A 21,045-nucleotide genomic window follows, 5' to 3' on the forward strand; every position below is an offset into this window, starting at 1 on the left:
GTTCGTTCGCTACAGTGTTGTTTTAGCGCAAGTATTGAGATTAAGTGTATCGCAGAGTTATATTAGGAAAGAATAAACCAGTTTTATTAAGTAAAGACTTGTGTCGTTAAAATTTCGTCGGAACGAAGTTACGTAAAAAATCAATTAACAAACGGAGACGTAACACTTGCATAAAAAAAGGGTCTTTATAGAGAATTTGACATGCTAGACAACAGGTGATTTTTACTAGTATAAAATAAAGTTGCTCAAAACGAGAATGGATTATTACTGGATAAATCGCAACAGATTTTTACGAAACTTACACATTTAGTAAGGTTCAGTAGACGATTTTCACCTACAGGAGGAAGCCGCTAACATTTAGTTGTGTTGATGATTTTACTTACTGTTCATTCAGTTAATTTTATTTTTCATTTGTCCAACAAATGATTACGCATAATTAACTATTTCCTCAGCAAAATTTACTTGGTAGTCATCATGTGTTTTTATTATCTTAAGAATAAGCTGCTCTCAACTGTATAGGTAATTACAAATGGAGATTACAAAGCAGGCCTATAAATAGTTTCTTTTATTTAAAGAAAACCGCACACTTACGAAAGATTAAATTTCCAAAGAGTTAACCAGTTTTTTTGACCCAGTGGTTATTTTTCTCTTTTTATTTCAAAGTAAATAAATAAGCTTACCTCGATTCACCCATAAATAATTTTCAAGAAGAATTTTTTTAAAGCCAGAACCTTTTTTTTTCGTACAATCCAACCACAGAAATATCCAGATTCTATCAAAAGTTGAGAAGCTTTCCAATGTTTTAATATTCTTCTTTCGATGCGAAAAGGTTAAAACTTAAAATATTCCCTCCTTATTCGAATTCTTGCTATTTCGTGAGGTAAGAGTAGTTTGACACGAGTTTTATATGTCACTGTAAATATTTATACTTAAAGATGCGTTTACCAAAAGCATAGATGAAATTTAAACTTCCGTTATAGGAATAAATGTTTTTAACTTAATTAAAATCAATGTATTACATGTTATCACAACACATGCTTTGGGATATTCTAGTTGTACTTGGTGGTATACTTGCCCACTTTTGGATCTCATCATGACAAATCAAACTGATTACACGCTGTAGAACGATAATATTGGAAACTTAGAAGTACGTATATTAAAGATAATATAACTTGCATTTTACCTCCTGTTTTTATAGCTTATAAACAGTGAGTCTGTGCATGTGAAAATGTATAACACTGCAATGTGGAACCTATAAAATTATTATAATACAGTTTTTGAGACTGAAGATATCATATGAACGTGTCGAAACTAATTTCTCTAAGTACCATTAAGTTATCTAGTTCTTTGTCAGTCTTTTCCATTCACCCATTTGAAATCAAAATTTATTTTCTCTGTTAATTTTGGTTGTATATCATTTCACAATTTAAACAAAATTTCCTGTTGGAAGTATAGATTTTCAGCTTGATATTGTTGATAATATGACACGCCATCGATTAATGGTGAAGACGAGACTCATTAAAAACTGATAAAAAGAAAGTTTCGTGTTCCCAATCTATAAAAACAATATCAGTTCTAATTGTTACAAAATATTGCATTCAGTAGGGGGTTCCACAGCTAGTATATTGACAATCATTACATGACACTCTGAGTTACTGGTATACATTAAAATTATACCGTTTCTCTTGTGCATACGAAACGTAAACGGCTACTCATGAAAGACAAAATGGTTGAACTGTGTAAACATTGTTTTGTGTACTTGTTCTGCAACTGACAAACGTTTAATACACACACACACACACACATATATATATAAATACGAACACACAGATTGACACACACACACACACATATATAAGTATATATTAACTGTTTATGATGTATTAAACAAAACAATTCACCAATTTAAAAATCATATTGAAAATAGAAAATACAACTTTGTTTACTTATATTTCAGAATGTGTAATTTTGGAAGTGTTCAACATTTATTGCAAATTTTATTTTGTAATCCAAAATTATATTAGCCTTCCATGATATTAAAACATTATATATATATACATATAAACTATATATTTATACTTATCCTATATTTGTTATAAAAGTTTGTTTAGCTTTATTGCATTAAATTTTGTGACACCAAATAAATGTTTGTTTACCTTTATTGCATATAATTTTGTAGCACGAAGTAAAAGTTTGTTTAGCTTTATTGCATATAATTTGTAGCACGAAATAAAAGTTTGTTTAGCTTTATTGCATATAATTTTGTAACACGAAATAAAAGTTTGTTTAGCTTTATTGCATATAATTTTGTTACACGAGGGAGAGCTATATGCATCATATCACATTAAATTTGTTACCACGATTCTGAAAAGATTCACTTTTTCACTTCTGAATAAGTAATATCTATAGATTTTTCAGAAGTGAGTAGACAGAAATGTATTGTCATACCCAATAAGTTGGAAATTTTCCTTTTTGTCTTTTAGATACAAAACAGATCCCTCCGTCCTTCTGCTGGCTTAGTTGTAAGTCTGAGGACTTATTAAATTAAAAATCTGGCTTCCAATATCCGTGGTGGACAGATCACAGATAGCCCATTGTGTAGTTTTATTCGTAATAATAAACAATACACTTAAAACAAGCTTATAGTTTTTCTACATACAAAAATTACCTTATATTACTTTAAATAATGTTTTTGGTGATTACTGACCACTATTTTGTCTTACGGTTTCATCTAGGACATGTAAGGTACAGAGTAAGGTCAAATTATATTAAAAAAAAACTAAAATTTATGTGCCGCATGAACATGGTATTGTTATGGACTATGTTTAATATTATATTTTCTACGTTTTATTTTGTTTGCTAGAGGGAGTTTTGACATGACGTAGTGAAGATGTGTGACGCCTAGAAATTTTCTGAATATTTAGGATTGACGTGACATCTCAAACTTTCTAGAGATTTGGGGAAAATTTATTGCAATAATATAAAAACACCAGTAAGTTGTTAATTAGTAATTTGGTTAGTCAGTTGAATAGTGAATTAGTAAGACAGTCTGTTAGTTAATTAGTTATATAGTTAGTCCGTTATCGTATTATCGATCTAATACTAAGTTAAAGAGAATGTTAGTAAGCTAGTTTTGTGTTTATACCATAAATACGAGAGGTTATTAAACAAGTAAGTAAGTGTTTAGTTTTATTTGTTACATATGCATATCGCTCACTGAGCTTGTAGAACTTGTGGTAGAATAAATTAAATGTCTTTCCTTTCGTTAAATGGACTGGTGCATTATTTTCACCAAATAATTAAAAATAACCCACCCAATGATAGAAACCATTACAACTGTATTATTCATATCTCTCACTAAAACAACAACGGTACGTAACAATATTGTCTCTTTTAAGATTTACTAGTTAGATACCAGTAAATATTAAAGCTAATTTTTATATGATAGCATCAAATATATCCATACTGATACTAAGGTTTAAATAGCATTGTGTCTATACTGACATTAGCAAAACGAAGTCATTCTAGCACATAAATAATACAGATTGTCATTCAGAAAAAAAACAACAATAAGTAAATAACTTTAAACAAACAGTCAAAGGTTCACAATCTAGTGCATAAGGGTCAATCTTCCTTCCGGTTTAATTCTGGTTTCGTATATTCAAACAGTAAGAGCTTTTCATTTCCCTGCCTAGAAAAACCGGCTACAGGCAAGGGTTTATAATGAACCAATCCTCTATTCCAAATTAATGATCGTGTTCCTTAATAAGAGTTCATTTTGCAAGCGTCAGGTAGATGATATGTAATATGTATAACAATAGGTCTGGACTTTAAAAGATGAAAGTTCAAAGAACTTGTGCAATTATTTAAAATACTAAAACGATCAATGTTACATAATACACAATTACAATATTTATTTAGAAACCGATCAACGGTCGTAAAAGTCACTCTACTTGTGTCAACGTCATTCAAGTCCTTCTTATGAATATGAAAAACAAATGCTGTGTAACATATAAATACAAAAAGCCATGGTCATGTGACTACCAGTTTACATATATATCGAATTGCTCTATATATATTGGAGTAGATATAAGCAAAGCAAACCTTCCTAGCCTCATCAACTTTGGGAGACAAATCACTAATCGAGTGTGATAGTGATGATAACATCAAAACCACAAAATATCCCGATAATTGACTCTAATTGTAAAAAATCAAGGTGTTTAAAACACTAATTGTGTGCAAAAGCAAAAATGAACTACTTCTTCAATGACAGCTGTTCTGTAAGCATTAATTTTTATAGCTGTATTCACAGACTTCATAATGAAGCACAAAGTAGTATAAACAAACCAGAGGACTCACATTATCAGTCATACTTGTGTTGAATATAAGTATTTGAAACTTATATAACAAACACTAATTGGCAGATTCTTCATAATAGAACTTAAAACACAAGGGAAAAAATGAAAATTAAATACCAATTAAATTTTGAAATCAAAATTTCTCCAGAGTAAAACATAACATGAAAGAGAAAAAAGAAATATCAACTTAAAGACAAATAGTAAAAAGAAATCACTGTTCGAACATGAAGTATTGATTTATGTAATGTGGTTTCTCATGTATATACACTTGATCTTTATTACATTTAAATATCGAAAAGTGTGAAAAATAGAGAAATATTAAGTTTGAAGATAGCTTTTATATGCTGAAACATCCGTTAGCTGAGTTCTTGCACAGTACCCACATCCATAAGAAATAAGAGTGTGAAAGAAAAGAATTTACCATACCGCTCCTGTAAAACAAAAGTTCTACCACCAAAATGTGAATCAGCGATTGACCAGCATTTACTAGTGAATCCGACTTGTGCTGACAACTGCACGGATAGCAGGTTTAAAATTATTGCAAATGGTCTGTCAACCTTTCATCTCTATACTTTGGAAGCCACCTTTATTGAAACACATAAACCTGTCCTTTACCGCCAAAAATAATTCCTATACCATCTACACATCCTTCAGTAGGTCTGTGACATTTCCTGATTGGCTTAAGGACTTGCCAATCAGTGATTGCCTTATCGTCCTACGTTGATCTGACTCATTTTATAAGCTGTACTATTTCTTATAGATCATTTTCCAGACAGTTCTGCTATGGTTAGTGTCTGGCGAAAAGCTTCAGCAGATATTTCCTTTGCAACATCTCAACCAACAATTTGTCCAGTTATCAACGCTATTTTCAAGTTTTGAACAACTCGACTTTCAAGATCTACATATCTACATGTGCCGATGTTTCCGTTTATCAACGTTATATTTTAAGATCTGTGCAAGAACTCAGCTAACAGATGTTTTCGCATATAAAAGCTATCTTCAAGTTTTGTACACCAATTTTTTTTTTCAAATATTAAGTTAAAGGGTAGAGTTTTAAACAATCCAAACAAATAGCATGTATTGCTATTTTAATTTCCAAAAATAAAGTGTTTTACTTGCTTTCAGTATACAAAACAAGAATGTAGGATTCTCTAGTGTATATGTAATTGAAAAATGCTTTATTTTGTAAAATTCACACATTTTTTAATAATTCTTATTTTAAAATCACAAAACTATCGGAAAAGGATAAACAATTTCCATGCTTCAACTACAAAAACTTGACGTTAAATAAGTTTTGATAAACTACCTTTTGTATCTGTAAGTTGCTTGATAGTTTCCAACAACAATTCACACGGGCTTTCCAAAAGACATAATTGTTCATACATTGCAAGAGAAGGATGAACTTCCAAACATCTCCTTTACGCCCAAACTGAAAAATACAAACTATAAAAGTATATACTTCTGGCTGTTTTATTTTCCGTATGTTAAATGACTGGCCTCACTGTGAGGTGGCATTACTTTGATTCTACTCATGTTGCCCAATGATTTTATCCGTGTAGGTGTGAGAAAAATAGTTAATTTATAGTTTCTGTGTTAGATATAAAATGGCTAAACATTTGTCTTAAATTGTAGAGCTTTTGTGGTCTATATGTTGAACTCTTATTTTCTGTATACAGCAAATGATGAAAATTGAAACTTAAGTAAATGCATACGGCTGTAAGTTTATATATAAATGTTAGTATTCGATTTATTGAGTTGTTAAATGTTGCAAGGAATTCCAAAAACTGAATAAGAAAGTCTAGTGGAAAAGTTGTGTCTTCCCTCCACTCTTCTTCATTTAGTGTGTGTAGAAAAGTAAATTGGCAACTCCAATTAGCACTACAATTTTTGGAAAATGAAAGATTTAAAAGTTTGTTTTTATTACGTTTTTTGTATCACAGGACTGTACTAAAATAATTTAAAATAAAAAGATTTATGTGATTTATAGCAAAGTACGCTTAAACTTATGTTGCTCGTTCTCTAGCTTATTACTGAGTTTATAAAATCATAAAGGCGCTGCTTGCATTTGGACTAAAAGATAATAAAATATAAGTTTAATTTGCCCTGGTGATTAAGGCTTCGACTCGCATTCTGGGTTATGGCCTCAATATATCGATAAGCAAGCTCTATTTTATATGAAGACTGTGTTTGTTCTTGACTTCAGATAACGTCTGCAAATAATTGAAATGGACACCAAAGTCACGTTCATCTCCAGTACATTCAATACAATGAGGTTTTTTTCGCATGTCCGTTTACACGGGTCTAGTGATGGAACTTATTTAATATAGCCTTGTAAACAATATACAGGGTGTCCGAAAAGTCTGGAATCGTAGGCACTTCGAATTTTACAGAACGTGTTCCACGTGCTGTTCTTGCTGTTCGAAACAAGTTTAGATTAACAGCAGGATTAACTCAGCCTTCTCATGCTTTGGCAGCGGCATAATTAGTCAGTTATCTGAAATTAAGAAAAGCAGCAAATCAACTATGGTTTCAGACTTTGCTGAAACCCTGTCCAATATCTGCTGCTTTCAATATCGATATTCTGTCTTTGTATCTAAACATATGACTGCAAACAACATTCTGATTTCAAAATATACAGATCTTTACTGTACGTTGTACGATCGACCTTACGCTATTTTTTTTTTATAAGTGGTTTATTACTACGTTTGTTTGTTGAATTTTGCGCAAAGCTACTCGAGGGCTATCTGCACTAGCCGTCCCGAATTTATAGGCGATCAACTAAAGGAAGGTAGCTAGTCAACATCACCCACCGCCAACTTTTGAGCATCTCTTTTTACCAACGAAGGTGGGAATGACCGTCACGGGGCGAGCATGTTCGGTGACAGGATTTGATCACACGACTCACAATCTGTGAGTCGAACACTAACAACTAAGCCATGATAGGATTTACAAACTGAGTTTGTTTATTAATCGAAGGTAAACACTAGTGATCTAGGTAAAGTCGAAACATCTTATTTTAGTTCTTTTAGTCGAATTTTACTTGATTAACTGAGAACATATAATGTTGTTTAACATACCAAGAGGAAAGCCATTTTCTGAAATAAATTCTTGCCATTACGAAGTTTTTGTCGCGAAATTAGTGATTGTCATTGTGAAAGCATTAAGTATTAAAATCTTGATGAGGTTCTTTTTGGACACAGCAGTACCTTCTTGTGAATATTTTTAGTTACAAACTTCACACACAGACTTTTCACTTCCTGACGTTTTATAGACTACAATGAAATGAGTAGCGTTATGTTTGCTCTTAAGAGAACCTATAAACTAGAAGACTTGTTTCGAATCTTAAAAAAAAAGTGGTAAAAATGGCGTCTGTAAATATTTTTGATAACAGAAAGGCCTAAAAGATTCTAAACATTCATCTAGTCATTGTTCTTCATGAAAGCAACTAAAAGGATCGTCAAAAGTAGGAAGTAATCTTGAGCCATACATTTTATCATAGAAAATTTTAAACAAGAAATGTTTAAATGATTTTGGAGCCTCACCATGACGTTACTGTCTAGGTGACGACGTCCAGTCACGCGTTATTTGATAGTCGTGCATTTTGACAATACCTCTGCAGCGTATTTTCCATTGCAAAAGACTACATCGTAAGGCTTTCATGAGCAAAGCCTACTACTCCACCCTGCATGCCTTCCACAATCCATCTAGTGTACGAAAATGATGGTATCACAGCAACTGTTTCAACAGTCTGGTCGCAGAGAAATCTATTGGCACTGTGTCCGGTGTTTGTTTTGTTTTTGACTTTCGCACAAAGCTACACAAGGGCTATCTGCGCTAGCCGTCCCTAATTTACCAGTGTAAGATTAGAAGGAAGGCAGCTAGTCATCACCATTCACCGCCAACTCTTGGACTACTCTTTTACCAAAGAATAATGGGATTGACCGTCACATATAATGTCCCCATGGCTGAAAGGGCGAGCATGTTTGGTGTGACGGGGATTCGAACCCGCGACCCTCAGACTGCGAGTCGAGTGCCCTAACCACCTGTGTCCGGTGACTTGACTGGCATGTCTTTGTATGAAATAGCACGAATTACCGTTTTATTCTCCAGCTGCTTGAGATATGCGACTGTTGAATAAGTATGTCGTGGAATCAAGTTGCATACATTGATTTGTGTTGCTTTCTCAGACAGAGATTCTTTTTGATGATGTTTCGTACTGTGTTCATGGATTCTCATCTTTTACAACTCAGTATTTTGCTTACCACAAATGGGATACGATATGTTTCAGGTCTTTTTTCTGGATGGATCATGATTCCCCAAACGGGTTATAAAGATGTTTCCAGATAACGGGATATATTTTGTACTTATTACTTGGAAAACAGATAAATATGGATCACAGGATATTCATAAGCTCCGTCGGAAAGGGATGTTATATGCTTTTCCCAAAAGCGAACAATTTAAAGTGACATCATTATGAACGCCAAATAATATTAGAATGTAGTTCTGATACCTTCCGTTACAGAGCAACTTTATATCGGCTGTGGTTGTCGCATAACTTGCTGATTTGAATATTCAAAACTGTTTTCATACAACGTGCCCAGCCCTCTGTACGTTTTAGAAAACGTAAGAACCAATGTAATTTATGGGAAATATGAAACAAAAGCTGTATAATTGCATTTCACAAAGAGACAAATTAAACTTATGAATTATAACCGCTGTTGTAAAATACTCTCGCTACAAAAAGAAGGAAGAAAATTTATTTTCATTATCAGGTAAGTCCTTATAATATGTATATATATTTTTTTCTTATTAAACATTTGAGTTCACCCTTAATGGATATCCTAAGCAGGAAATAAGCTAAATATTTCTTTGTAAAACTACCAAAGCAAAAATTTTAATACTCTTGTAAACTTATGATTTTCTGAAGATGTGAACATTTTTTTCCAACGGTGCTGCCCCCAGTGGCACAGCGGTGTGTCTGCGGACTTACAACGCTAGAAACCGGGTTTCGATACCCGTGTTGGGCAGAGCACAGATAGCCCTTTGTGTAGCTTGGTGCTTTATTACAAACAAACAATCCAACGGTGCTTCAGAAAAGGACAAGGATAGAAGAAAATATCAGAAAAATTTGAAGTTGAAAGTGATAATAACCAAATTAGCCAGAGTAGCAATATTTTCAATAACCAAATTAGCCAGAGTAGTAATATTTTCAATAACCAAAGTAGCCAGAGTAGCAATATTTTCAATCCACTAGACCAAACATTTCCAATCTTCAAAAAAGTAATTTATTAAGTGAAGTGTTACAGACATAAATCAATACAAACTCATTAGACGAACAGTTAACACTAATATTGTTTTAACTAAGATACAACTAATAAAGCAATGATAATTTGATACCTGAACACATTCAGAACAAGAGCAATCAGAGGGATTGCATACTCTCGTCCCTACGCAAGTTTTTGGATTTTTGGTTTCAATGTGCGCTTGAAATTCTGTCCTAATCTGATCACTTTTTACACAGTTATTATCAACAAACTGAGAAAATATCCCATATTTCCATTATAGAAATGTTTCAGTGGTCCAGAGTTCGAATTCGGATATAATTTGGGGAGGACCGTCCTATGGGGACACTCTTTCTCCTGTAAAAACTTTACGTAAATCGGTTTAATATTTTTTGACATACACGCGCGGACATACATGTACCCAAATGTAATACCCGCCCCCTTCTGGAGGAGAGGGTAATGACCAGTACTGCGCTTGAAACATACTCTTTGTTTTAATATGTATCTAAACTACAAGATCAGTAAAATCATGGTTGTTTAATAATAACACGAATCACATATTTCTTAAAAAACACAAAAACAAATCTTGTCGATCCATTAAAATCAGTTGATAGCAGTAATGCTCTTTGTTTTTCTGAATCCTATGGTACAGTAGGAAGTGGAACAATGAGAGAAATACACAAAAACATAGTAATACGGAGCCCTTTGAGTTAATTGTCTAATCCAGTGAGACCTAACAGCTACTTCGCATAAACATCCAGTAGATACATGATTCGTCCTAAATAAATATTCACATCACTAACATTCAAATCCTTTTCAAACTTATTTTTTCAACGCTATATAGATTCTGTTTTACTCATATCTGTAGCTAAAAATCAAGAAACAAATATAAACAAACATTGCTCTTACTTCAGCGTCTTGTAAGCAGAATGAATGAAACTTAAACAAATATTGCACTGTTGCTATAGCTATCGATACAATACAATTTATATTTAAAGAAGAAACAGGCATAGCAATAATGGACTTTAAATTAAGTGTTTTGTTGCTAGTAGTCACAATGGTGGTTCCGTAGCCAACTGGTACAGTACTACACCGTACGAAAACAGAGTACTTCCCACTGTCAAAATAAAGGGCTTACCTAGATCAAAAAATCCCCAAACAGTCAGATTTACACTGCTGCCCATCATTTCTAGAATGAGACTTTGTAATTGCAGCTTATCTTTCAAATTCATATTTTCTTCATTTTTAAGTAACAGAAACCGTATTTTTTGAAGACATTGTTGATGACATGCTTCTAATTTGGTTGCCGCGTAATTTAAAGAAAGAAAACACAACACTGGTAATGCATTTGTGATCACAGTTGTAACAATGGAAATAACCAACAAAATCCCTACAACTGAGACATTACTGCGAAATGTTACTTCCGTAAAAACGATCCCTAAGACGAAAGCACACCAACTGAAAACAACCGGGGCGAAAATCGAATTTAGTTGATTTACTGTTCCCACCAGTTTATTATATTTGTGTCGAAGGTTTTCAATGTCTCTTGTTGAGTTTTGAAGTAAAGTGTTTGTACCAAGACGCCTTATACACTCGCAAACGTCTTGGAACCAAATATGCATCATTTCACGCAGCACCAAGCTTACAGAAACGTATACTGACGATATACAATATAAAACAATGTAGCGAGACATCGTGTATAAAGTAATATCAATAACAGCAAATGAATAAAAAACTGTTTTGGGAAATATAACCAAAAAAACATTAAAATACAGATACATATCCAATAACTTTCCATTCCAAACAAACAAAATAGTAACATTGATAAGTGCCAAAAATATTACAAGAAAACAAGTAAAGACAATGTGAAATACTCTGTACGTTTTTCTTAACAAGTTATTTACTTCCTCTCGATGAAAATCTATTATGTCTTCCACATTATCAAGAAGATTGATGATTTTCGTTTTACGAAGGAATGCAAAATCCACGGTCAGGGCAGCTCCAAACGATACTATAACGTCTATGACACCTTTCCAGAAGAAGCCTTTATTTCCTATGATCCCTTGATAAACCGTCAGATTAAGATGCCTAAAAACCAGCAAGTTGATGTAGATAACTAGAATAAGTTTTCTGAAAGGAATTTTCTTTAGTTTCCAAAAGTCTTCTTGAGAATTAGTCTCGAAATTCATCCCAAACAACTTTCTCAATTTTCCGAAAGCAAGGAAACTTGTGTCAACTGCCATCATGTCCAGCCAGTTTTATGAAAATAATTATATCCATAAACTTACAAGAAGGGCGACTTTTATTTATAAATGTTTCTTTTGTTACGTCAGAGTCGCTGGCGGAAGAATTTTATGTGTCATTTGTTTGTTTGTTTCCGTGAGCATGATACTTAATATGCTTCGTTAAATGAGTTAAAATACATTTTCCATTCCTTATGTATTGACATTCGGAACGATAATTATAACTGCTCTTTTTTCTTTTTAAATAATCGTTAACGTTTCGTTCGCAATAATCATAAAATGAAAGTTGCCTTAAGGGGGCTGGACACCATTTTGAGTTTCCGCATGCAACAGAGAGTTAACAGCTATTATAGCGTCATTACGTACATCATATATCGATTATCTATAAAAATCTCTTAACTTATTTACGATAATAATCATTGTAATTAATGCAGTTTTTCTTTGAAATTTTAAATTTAACTCACTAGAATGCTGCGTAACACTGATGTTACAAAATATACTAGAATATAAATGAGAAATTCAAGATAAGCATTTATATGCACTACACTCTGAAATAACTTGCAACCATGAGAATTATCGTGTTTATAATCTCTCATGGTTTTTGAGTTTAGGCCTAACCACTAATGTCTCCACTGGTGGTACATGAATATGTGATATATTCAGGACTGCCAAAATGATTGTAATATTAACTGATTGCTTACGATAAACTGTTTGTTGTTTTTAGCTCTGCGTCTTCAAAACTATACAGTTTAATGGAAGTTCAACCAGATTACAACGAATCTATCACATTAGAAAGATTGTTTGTGTGTTTGATTTTTAATTTTGCGCAAAGCTACACCAGGGCTATCTGCGCTATCCATCCTTAACTTAGCAGTGTAAGACAAGAGGGAAAGCAGTTAGTTATCAACACCCACCGCCAACTCTTGGGCTACTCTATTACCAACGAATAGTGGGATTGACTGTCACTTTATAACGCCCCCATGGCTGAAAGGGCGAGCATGTTTGGTGAGATGGGGATTCGAACCCGGAACATTGGAAAGAAGAGGACCAACTTGTCGATTCTACTCCCTGAAAAATATCAGAATATTGGTTTATATATCTTTGTAACATCATGATAGGCTTGATAAAACGGATTCTTCGATACAAATAAGATCGAAATGAAAAAGGCAAACAATTCACAGTTCATGTCTTAAATTAAATAATATTACATTTGGACATAACGTTAAAATTCCAACTTGTATCAACTAAAACATGCATTATGAGAACAAAAAAGAAACATTGCAATAGTATAACAATAGAGTATCCCAGGTTATGAGTAACACAAATTCCCATGCCTGTTTGTTTGTTTGTTAAATGAACACAAAGCTGCACAATGGGCTATCTGTGCTCTGCCCACCACGGGTATTGAAACCCCGTTTCTAGCGTTGTAAGTTCGCAGACATATCGCTGTGCTACAGGGGGCATCCCAATGTCTCTGGGTGAAAAGTTTTATTCGATCAGGGGTCCCAAATTCACGACACACCTAAGTAGCTAGATTTCAGGGAACCAGGTTTACTCAGAAAATGGGGTTACTGTTCTAGTATATTTCAAACAGTCTAGCAGTGCCCTTGTTTTGTTGTTTTTTGTCTTCGTTGTTTGTTTAGAAGCATTTCAGATCATCATTTTATAAATAACCTTAAAATAGAAATGTGTTTATGTTTCGTTTTCTGTGATCCACAATATAAAAAACGTTTTATTAGCTGACTTTACGGTATTTCAACTATTTATGAAGTTCGATTTTGTTATTGTTACTTTAAACAATCCCCTGACAGAAATTGTTCACCCAGAGAAGCTCAAATTTGTGTATTATATATTTCATAGTTATAGTACGGAAGCACTGGTGGTTCATTGCACATTACTAACTTTTGTTTATTTGGGAAATTCGCGCAAAGCTCTGCAAAAGCTAGGTGTCACTATTTTTAAATGATAGATTAGAGGGGGAGGCAGCTACCCAATAGCAGTCTCCGCCAATTATTGAGTTATTTCTGTCTGTCCAAATAGTGGGATTTGACAGTCTCTCGTATAACAGCGCTAGAAACCTGGTTTTGATACCAGTGGTGAGCAGAGCACAGATAGCCCTTTGTGTAGTTTTGTACTTAACTTCAAAACAACCAACCACTCGTATAAAGCACATTCGGCCATAAAATGCACATTGTGTTTCTCCGACAACAGGACGCGAACCATGAACACTTGTATTCACAGTCTCTATAGTGGAAATCTTATTATGTTGCTGAAGTTAAAAAAACAAAAAAAAGTTTAGTCAATTGTAAACATTTTTTATCACCGCAATAAATGTTTTAGATTAATGGAAAAATCAATATATTAACGAAAAAATTAGTAGTTTAAACGCAATACACATAGACCATTAATCTCATCCAATTTTAGAATAACGAACACTGGAACATAATGGAAAGGGTTAGAGAAATGCCCGTCATAAAGTAATTACCTTTAGTTTAAAATGTTTTATTGTAAAGTAATTATTGTTATACAAACAAACAAGAAGCGTAATGTCTCGTTTGTGTTTTAAATATAAGTTCGACCTTTGTAAGTATATGATCAATAAACCCATAAATAAAATATACACATAAATGATTCACAAAACGTATATATAAAGCTACTTGTACATACTTGTTATATGTTATGCGAATTCAGTAAAATTAAGAATTTTAAGATAGAAAATCGGCGGCCGCAAATGTACATAGATTTTACACAAGTTGTACAGTTAGAATAAGTTTAAACACAATAACTTGAATTGTGTTTTTAATTTATCTTATTCTAACTAAATTGCATATATGATGTTAAACATACAGGCCTACAATAGTAACAACTTCCATACTTAGGGATGTATGGGCTTTATCTGCATGACAGTAGCGCCATCTGAGAGGGGTGGATGAATTCTTCTGGTTCACACAGTCCCGAAGGGAGCCCTGGAAAAAGCAAAAACATTCTGTACTCTGTTTGTAGTTAAGCACAAAGTTACACAAAGGGCTATCTGTGCTCTGCCCACCACGGGTATCGAAACCTGGTTTCTAGTGTTGTAAGTTCTGTATTCAATCGATCCTAAACATATAAACGTTTTAAACCTTATTCATTCACCCAAATTGCCTAAAACAGAATGACATAAACCCTGACACTAAAGTTAATCACTTTGTCAAAGAAAAGTCCTGGAAAGTGAACTTTTAACTGACTCAATTAATATATACCTTTCCTGGACAACAGAACTGGCTAAAGCACATAAATTAATACAGGAATTAAAATGAAGTTTTGTATATATATATATATATAAGTTTGTATTGTTTATAACACTGTATGTTTTGGACCACGGATGGTTGTTTGTGCATATAACATTCACTAACAGATTTAAGTTGTGCATCTTATGCTTACAGGTCTTTTACCATTGTGTATTTTTTTTTACTTTTAAAAGCATACATTACGTAAAATATAATGACAATTAAAGAAAGTTTTCTACCTGAAAATCGGTTGCATGTTTGTTATTATTTATTGTTTTTTCCGATTTCCTCCTGTTTTTCATTGTTAAAAAATAAACAACAAAAATACTGAGAGATAAAATATTAAAAAATGAAAGCAAAAAACACATCTTATTGATAATAAAAAATGTGCAAAGTTTATGAAAGAGGGCAGCGTGTCTAGTGCTTTGGATTCGCAATCGGAAGGAAGGTTGCGAGTTCGAGGCTTGCTTGTGACACGTTGTCGTGTCCTTGAGCAACACACTTTACCCCTATTGTTTCTACCCAAGTCTATAATGGAAGCCAGTGGGTAGCCGAGAGCGGACTGACATACAATCCAGGGAAAATTTGTTACTGTTCTCCTCCAATAAAAGTGGCCGATGAAAGTGGTATAAGATGTATTTGATTAAAACTTTATTAAAGATACTGCAGATTTCTAAATCGGATTTCCAGTAATTAATATGTGGTTGTTTGTTTACTGGGCCACAATACACTGTACTATATGGTAGGATAGTGTAATACACTGTACTTGTATATATCAGCCTCCTACAATGTAGTGGTATCCTATTAATATTTCTTTGGGTTGGGGTCATATTAGACGTTCTACTACCACTAAAAACTTAGTAAGAATGTATAATTACTGAACATAATACAAACACATTGAAGTTGTTCAGTGTTTTGTGAATGAGACAGCAAATGTGTTTAATAAAACGATTAGGACATTTTAAATGTAGGTTTTTCTCAGTGTGTGTGTAGATCAATTTTCTGCAGTGTGAAGGCTCTTAATTCTATATCTTTTTTAAAAATACGCTTATTTCTTATTTTTGTTTTAAACTTCGGTGTGTTTATGCTGTAGTTTTGTTTTCAATTAAGAAAAACGATTCGAGAGATTTTAATATTTTGAATTATTATAGTCAGTTTGGGGTACTCTAATGTCGATATCTCGAAAACTAAGTGAAAAGGCGATTCCAATATCAAACATAGTTTTTACCAGAAGGCGGTAATTGTTAAACTTGGAAAGCGAACCACACTATATCTGCCATATCAAATGCCGATGAGACCTTTCGCCCAATACCAGGTTTCATCAAGCCAACCAGAAATACGATAGACATAGTAGTGGTCTAGGCACTATTTATATAATCAGTTATATGAGTTGAGTAAGTGAAGTGTAATTACAATAAATTTTATTTAAGTCATTTACAAATCAGAATTAGGGTAATTATTAATACTATAATACTGTTTAACACAATTACTTAATATCATTATTTTTACTTGAATTAGGTTATACTATTATTCAGAAGAACTGGAGATCCAGTAAGCTGTTCTTGTTTCCGGAGCTGGTCAAGGAATCACAGCATCAACAGAAGAAAAATACACCAGTAATAAATAACACCAATTATTTATTGTTATTTGTATTAACTTTGCTATCATACTGTTCGTACAATCACAGTTCATGTCCGCCATTGCTTGTCTTCATAAGAAAAAGTGATACATAGCTAAAAGGTATTGTCAGATTTCTAACAGTTACACTTGGCTTCTTATTCTATCTTTCAAGTCTGTCGAAGTAGCATAGGCCTATGACTTGGAGTGATCCACAGGAAATGAGAAATACGATGATCGTGCTTGGGAAGTATACAAGAATTATTCAATTACTGAAAGCATGCCTAAACAATGCACTGATAGTCTGTACAAAGTGGAGTAGGGCACTATGTTGACTGGAAACAGTTTCATTCAAAACTCCTATTCCCCGAGTTGTAGTAATGATAGCTTGTTCCAACATGAATCGGTAGTACTCACCATTCAGTGTCATGGTGCAAAATCCATTGCTTGTGGATTTCTCAATGAAATGAAACCTTGCGTGTTTTTCAGTATACATCTAATTTATGAAGATAATGAGTTCACAGTGCTCGTTTCAATAGTCTGATTGCCCAGAAATCCATTAATGCTGCGTCCAGCGACATCACAGGTATGTCTTCCTATAGAACAGCATGAATACTCGTTTCATTCTTCAACTACTTGCTTTGTGCAAGCAGCTTCAGTACATGTGAATTGTGTTTGTTTTCCTTTTATAATGTTTTGTACTGTTTCACGGTGAACATGGACGGCTTTTACCCCTGACCCTTTGTTCGTAAACTGTCGCCTGTTAGTAGATATTTCACTTAGCTTACCATGACTTAGGTACGACTTTTTACAGTTTTCTTTCTGGGTGGTCCTTGGGTTTCCCAAGTTGATCAATAGTCCTCCAATTACAATTCCCCTATCTGAACATATATTTATGATCCGAGTATATGAATATTTCGCGTCAGAAGGAGTTGTTACGTACCATTCACAAAAGCAATCAAGTTTTGGTGGCATCACACTATCTACAAAACGCTAAACAACGTACGTTAATATTTATTTCCGATACATGCTGTTCTACTGTTCCTATATCGGCTGTTCTTTTCACGTAACTTACTGATTCGCGTATTCAAAATCGTTTTAATATAACTTACTCAAATCCTCTGTACCTTGTAAGGGTGAAGCCTCAGTGTCTTACACACGACTTTCCATACCGTTGATTACAAGAGTCCAGTGTGCTGCATTCCTCATGGATATTTCCTTTATCAATAAAACTCACTAGTAACAACCGTTTTCTTGACTTCCATCACAACTTTAGTTGATATGGTAGAGCGATTATTAAGAGTTAAATTGCAAGCCGATCTTTGTAATTCACGTTTATTTATTTTTATTGGGAATTCATAAAATATTTTTACGCAAACAGCGAAACATCTGCAGTTTGCAAATATTACATATCTTACTCTTCTACATTGTGTGTTTCATACTCGCAAAAGTTCGAATTAGGAACAGGTTAACTCCAGTTGAGACCATGTTACAAAATTCCGCCCGAGGTCAAGGAATTTATCTACTGTATCTTGGAATAGATTACAAAAAAATGTTTCTTAAACTTTAGTGTGTTCCACATTTCTTTAAACTATTAACTATTCATACATCAGGTTGCTTCAGGGTCCAAAATTTTGTTACTTACAGTTTCTAATAAAACACGAGTCGTACAAAAATTTAAACAAAATATTATCAGTATTGCAATTAATCCCGATCTCTCGATGCAACGTGATCTTCAGAGTTCCACGATTTAAGATCACGCTAAAACAAGATCGCATTATAGACTATTTGACCACAAAAAAATTATCACTTGTTTCACGTGCTAACGCGGTAGTCATATTTTGAGTAGTTATGTGGTATCCGTCTACTTTTGGATTAGTGACTTTGATGTGATTAATATGCTAAACTACTATAACTTACATGAATTAATTTTAAATCGTACTGTTAAACCGCTAATTTCAAGTTATTTATTAATTTTTCGTCTACATTACAATCTTCATTACGCGGTGGTTACACGAAATTCTCGTGTATCGCACTTCTACTTTTTAACTGAGTTTTGGATATAAATGTGTTAAATGTTTCATATTTTTACTGAAATAACAGTTAACAAATGTTAATAGTGAAGTTAATTGAGACTTCACGCATTCAACGAAAGTGTGAATCAAACATTAGCAAAATACGTTGCTTGTTTGTTTTGAATTTCGTGCAAAACTACATGAGGGCTACCTGTGCTAGTCGTCCCTAACTTAGCAGTGTAAGACTAAAGAGAAGGCAACTAGTCATCACCACCCACCGCCAACTCTTGAGCTACTCTATTACCAACGAATAGTGGGATTAACCGTCACATTATAACGTCCCCACGGCTGAAAAGGCGAGCATGTTTGGTGGGACGGAGATTCGATCCTGCAACCTTCAGATTGCGAGTAGAGCGCCCTAACTACCTGACCATGCCGGTCAAGAACGTTGCTGTGTCGTGGCGTAGAAATGAACAGATTGCGAGACTTGGCCAGGGCCAATAAGTCCTATTACGATAGTCCTATTCATAAAACTCATTTGTCACCAGATGCGTGAAAAAAAAGGATCTTCGACCTTATCGTGTTATAACGAGGATCGTGCTGAAACGAGTTGTATTAAGTCAGCAATGTATTTTATATAGGAAAATAAGGCATTTCACGCAACTCAATTTGGTCAGTTCTATACGCAGTGTTATGACAATCAGAAATACAAAATTACACAACTTGTGTGTCCTATCGATATATAAACAACTCGGTAATTGTGTTAATGATAGGTTCCTACACTTCTATAGTTTTTCTTTCTAAAAATACTTAATATTGTTTGTTTTTAATTTCACACACCTGTCTGTCCCTATGGTTTCTGTGATAGACAGTTAGTCAAGCCTTGAGTTACTCTTTTACAAAGGAATAATAGGACTTATCGCCACTTTATAATGCCCCCACGGCTAAAAGGAAGAGAGGGAGCATGTTCGGTATCTGGATTGGTACCCGCGATCCTCAAATTGCGAGTCGGTTGCCCTTACCATCAGGACGTGACAAGCACTACAATTATGTAACTAAAGCCACAAGTTTATTTGTTTTGTAATATCCAATCTTCTCATTGCAATTTTTTCAATTGCAGAAACAGTTACCACATGGCGTATTGTAATATATTTGAATTAAACTGTTCACTTCATATGATAGTTTATTTTCAATACATTTGAAAAAATCGGTACCTTAAAATATTGTTACTAGCAGTCTTTGTATTTTAACGAACTTAAAGTTTTAAGAATATAATAAAAATAACCACAATTCTACATACTGTGTTGTTTACTTTTACATAAAGCCCCCGATCTTTCCTAGTAAACACTAATAATACATTTCAAATAATAACAAAACATGTGTGCAACTTCCTGTGTAAACACCCATTTTTCCACAATGTGTTAGTCTGTTGTATTTCACTCAAATGGTACTCAATGCCGTCCCTAGTTTGAAGCGATAGACTAGAGGGAAGACAGATAGTCAACACCACCCACTGCAAACCTTGTCAGACCAAACAGTGGGATTTTACTGTAACTCTTATAATGTATCCACAACCCAAAAGCGCCAAGCACAATTTTTAATTTTTCTTTGCGGTAACGGGATGTGGACGTCAAATCCACAGTCTGGCACGTTAACAATTTGTCTGTGCTCATCCCTTCGTTTTGTGCACAAACACTTAAATTTCACATAAATAACAACAGCAATGGTGTATTCAACTTTGAAGACAACATTCTGTGGATTGGCCAGAGCAATAGTATCATGGAAAACAAATTGTGTCTGTCTGTACAGTTATATATCATTTTCAGTAAAAACAGATATTCATTTAATCCAACAACCAAAAATATATGAAAAACACTAGGTTACAAAATGTTCAATACGTCTAATGAAACTACAGTACATAACATAAAAACACATAACATACATTTCTTGTGTGCACTGTGATTCAACAAATAATTTCATTATTAATAACACAGAAACAGGTATGATGTAATCAAAACAGGTTTCTATGAAACAGAAATACAGAGAGCACGTCAAGTTCAAGGTACATAAAACCGTTTTTCAAACTTCTAAAATTAATTCTATGTTAGAAATAGTCTTCAGTTTCATTTCACGAGTATTAGGTTCATAAATACTTGTGTCTGATATTGATTAATCATAGAAAAAATCTTTAGTCTGTTCAATATTAAACTCATTAGATCTATCTGTCAGTAGCTTGTTCTATGTACTTCTCAAATAACGTC

The sequence above is a fragment of the Limulus polyphemus genome, unplaced genomic scaffold (assembly GCF_000517525.1).
Source record: "Limulus polyphemus unplaced genomic scaffold, Limulus_polyphemus-2.1.2 Scaffold144, whole genome shotgun sequence".
Taxonomy (NCBI): domain Eukaryota; kingdom Metazoa; phylum Arthropoda; class Merostomata; order Xiphosura; family Limulidae; genus Limulus; species Limulus polyphemus.